General features: G+C 39.4%; 2 long non-coding RNA genes across 2 annotated transcripts; one reads left to right on the top strand and one right to left on the bottom strand.

Annotated features, from left to right (window-relative positions):
- Positions 1-263: 263 nt before the first annotated feature.
- Positions 264-1,279, bottom strand: LOC134910330 (uncharacterized). Its single transcript, XR_010176225.1, has 5 exons — positions 1,185-1,279; positions 997-1,091; positions 762-902; positions 599-654; positions 264-452 (listed from the first exon to the last, which is right to left on the bottom strand). It is a non-coding gene; the product is annotated as an uncharacterized LOC134910330 (long non-coding RNA).
- Positions 1,280-1,358: 79 nt separating this feature from the next.
- On the top strand, positions 1,359-2,177 carry LOC134909934 (uncharacterized). Its single transcript, XR_010176126.1, has 4 exons — positions 1,359-1,444; positions 1,539-1,679; positions 1,787-1,842; positions 1,989-2,177. It is a non-coding gene; the product is annotated as an uncharacterized LOC134909934 (long non-coding RNA).
- The last annotated feature ends 1,560 nt before the right edge of the window (positions 2,178-3,737 follow it).

The following is a 3,737-nucleotide window of genomic DNA, read 5'->3' as shown; positions in this document are numbered from 1 at the left end:
CGGCACACTGGGAGAGGTCTTTGTTGGAAAACCTCAAACACATGCAAAGAGAACATAAATTCCCAAGTGCGCTAATAGTGAAAATGTAGTTACACAAATCTTCCAGCGGTTAATTCTTCGGAAAATGTAGACTGGAGGATATTTAGATCTGGGGACCTGTAACAGACACCCCTCACCAAAAAGTCACCCAAACAAGAGGCCAACAGGCCAATTAATAAAAAGTTTTTTTTAATAACATATATTTGAACATATGAATTTTGGTACACAATTCAAGATATAAAATTGTATCAATAAAACACAGCCACAACCAACATGTTTGTAGGATGGAATTCTAGATACTCCCTCACCTTTTTCAAGGTGCGAGCTCAAAGGGAGTATCTTCACAAACTAGGGTGTGATTTTCTGACTGACAAACCCAACGCGTTTCGTCTGATCGACTTCATCAGGGGTAACTTGTTTGGGGAAAAAGATAATGTTCTATTTGAGAAAAACTGCTATTATGAGATAGGGAAATTATATATACATATATGTGTATATATATGTATAGACACATATATATTTTAAGTATGTAAAACATTTTTTGTATATATATACCTACCACATATAGGGAAAAGGATGAATTGCACTTGATAAATTCTTATGGCAGATCGTAACCTAAAATATAAATAGCACATTCTAAGATGTGTTTATTTGATGGAACTACTAGGACATTTTTATTATTAATATCCATTTTGATGTTACAAATAGTGACTAAGACATACCTCTAAATAGGGATTAATCAAATTCTCCTTTATTAGAATTTAATGGGTACAGCTCCTATATTCGTGCTTCTAACTGGAGCTTAAGTGGTTATCCTTTATGTATATATAAAATCTATAGAATAGTGTTTTTGTAAACACTGCCTGATGGGAAGAGAAAGAAGATTAGATGGAGGCCATTTTTAATGGTTTCCCACCTCATAATTAATCCTAAAAAATAAACGGAAAAATAACATACCTTAAAACTAATCAAAATTCCTCCAGGGCCGTCTAAAAAATCTTAATCATAGTCCATTGGGACTGTCAGCAACCATATATTGGCGTTTTTGCAGACTGCCAAAGAAATATGCAAATATTGGTATTTATATAAAAATATTTGTCCATGCAATTTATTACATGGTCAAGCCGATTATATTATAGATATACCTAAAATGTGGTCTTCTACTCTTATGGTGAAAATTATTTCTTTTTTCAATGTTGACTCACGTAAAATTCTGAAAGCATTCAATTTTAGTTTTTAGTGTAAGGTGTGTCAGTCATAGAAGATCACTAGCACATATATGAGTGTACATACCAAAGCTTCTTTGGCAGTCTGCAAAAACGCCAATATATGGTTGCTGACAGTCCCAATGGACTATGATTAAGATTTTTTAGACGGCCCTGGAGGAATTTTGATTAGTTTTAAGGTATGTTATTTTTCCGTTTATTTTTTAGGATTAATTATGAGGTGGGAAACCATTAAAAATGGCCTCCATCTAATCTTCTTTCTCTTCCCATCAGGCAGTGTTTACAAAAACACTATTCTATAGATTTTATATATACATAAAGGATAACCACTTAAGCTCCAGTTAGAAGCACGAATATAGGAGCTGTACCCATTAAATTCTAATAAAGGAGAATTTGATTAATCCCTATTTAGAGGTATGTCTTAGTCACTATTTGTAACATCAAAATGGATATTAATAATAAAAATGTCCTAGTAGTTCCATCAAATAAACACATCTTAGAATGTGCTATTTATATTTTAGGTTACGATCTGCCATAAGAATTTATCAAGTGCAATTCATCCTTTTCCCTATATGTGGTAGGTATATATATACAAAAAATGTTTTACATACTTAAAATATATATGTGTCTATACATATATATACACATATATGTATATATAATTTCCCTATCTCATAATAGCAGTTTTTCTCAAATAGAACATTATCTTTTTCCCCAAACAAGTTACCCCTGATGAAGTCGATCAGACGAAACGCGTTGGGTTTGTCAGTCAGAAAATCACACCCTAGTTTGTGAAGATACTCCCTTTGAGCTCGCACCTTGAAAAAGGTGAGGGAGTATCTAGAATTCCATCCTACAAACATGTTGGTTGTGGCTGTGTTTTATTGATACAATTTTATATCTTGAATTGTGTACCAAAATTCATATGTTCAAATATATGTTATTAAAAAAAACTTTTTATTAATTGGCCTGTTGGCCTCTTGTTTGGGTGACTTTTTGGTGAGGGGTGTCTGTTACAGGTCCCCAGATCTAAATATCCTCCAGTCTACATTTTCCGACGAATTAACCGCTGGAAGATTTGTGTAACTACATTTTCACTATTAGCGCACTTGGGAATTTATGTTCTCTTTATATATATATATATATATATATATATATAAAATAAAAACAATTTTCCAAGTGCGCTAAGTAGATCGTATTTACAATCGTCCTTCCAGCGCTATTTTCATAGATGTAAGATGTAGACTGGAGAACATTTGTATCTGGGGACCTGTAACAGACACCCCTCACCAAAAAGTCACCCAAACAAGAGGCCAAAGCCCAATTAATATAAAATGTTACTTTAATAACATGCGTTTGAACAAATGTAATTTTACATAAGGTTCATCATGTAATATTCACAAGAAAAATAAATCATAAAAACGTCAATAAAATACAACCAGTACGTTTATGTGATGTAATCTCTAGATACCCCCTCACCTTTTTCAAGGTGCGAGCTCGAGAGGGAGTAACTTCACAAACTAAGTGTCACTGACCTGATTTGGGAGTGTTGTGGACTCGGGGCTTCTTCCGATGACCGGGAAGAGGAACCGCTACTGGGTCGCAGTAGAGATGGCTGGATGTAGGTCTTCCTCATGCAGGATTAAGACGGCAGGCAGGAAGCACGGAAGAATTCTTGAAGGTTTCCTGAAAGACAAGACTTGTAGAAATACTGAATACTGAGGTACTGTGGTGTTGGAGGCACTGTGGTGTTAGAGGCACTGTGGTGTTGGAGGCACTGTGGTGTTGGAGGCACTGAGGTGCTGGTAGTACAGGTACTGAGACACACAGGTGCCAGGAGCACAGTGAGACTGAATGCTGAGGCACTGGAGGCACTGAAGTGCTGGAGGCACGGAGGTGCTTGGAGGCACGGAGGTGCTTGGAGGCATGAGGTGCTTGGAGGCACGAGGTGCTTGGAGGCACGGAGGTGCTTGGAGGCACGGAGATCACAGGAACGTGGGAGCTCTGGAATCACAGCTTCTGCGGGAGAAACGAAGATACTCAGGCACCGGATCTCTGCCCGGCGTCTGGTTTTGAATTCCCCGCCCTTGCCTGATTGGCGGAGCAGGCAGGTGACGTCAGTCCTGCTCCGCCTCCTTGACCTCACTATGATGGCGGCGCCCTCGCTCCGGGAAGCCGCCGGAGGAACGCGCCGACCCGCCGCTGGAACCGGAGATCGCCGGGAGAAGAGAGGCGCCGGGCAGACCAGGTCACCCGCAGGGACAAGCGCGGCCGCCGCTGCCCGCGGTGAGTGACAGTACCCCCTCCTCCAGGAGTGGCCCCTGGACACTTTCCGGGCTTAGTTGGATGTCTGGAGTGGAAGATCCGAACCAGTCGAGGAGCCGTTACCTCAGTAGCCTTAATCCAACTTCTCTCCTCAGGACCATAACCCTTCCAGTCCACCAAGTACTGTAATTTTTTATGAAGATAACG

Source organism: Pseudophryne corroboree, chromosome 1 (assembly GCF_028390025.1).
Source record: "Pseudophryne corroboree isolate aPseCor3 chromosome 1, aPseCor3.hap2, whole genome shotgun sequence".
In the NCBI taxonomy this organism is placed as follows: Eukaryota; Metazoa; Chordata; class Amphibia; order Anura; family Myobatrachidae; genus Pseudophryne; species Pseudophryne corroboree.
Note: the sequence above shows the minus strand (reverse complement) of the source record. Positions and strands in the feature narration are given on the sequence as shown.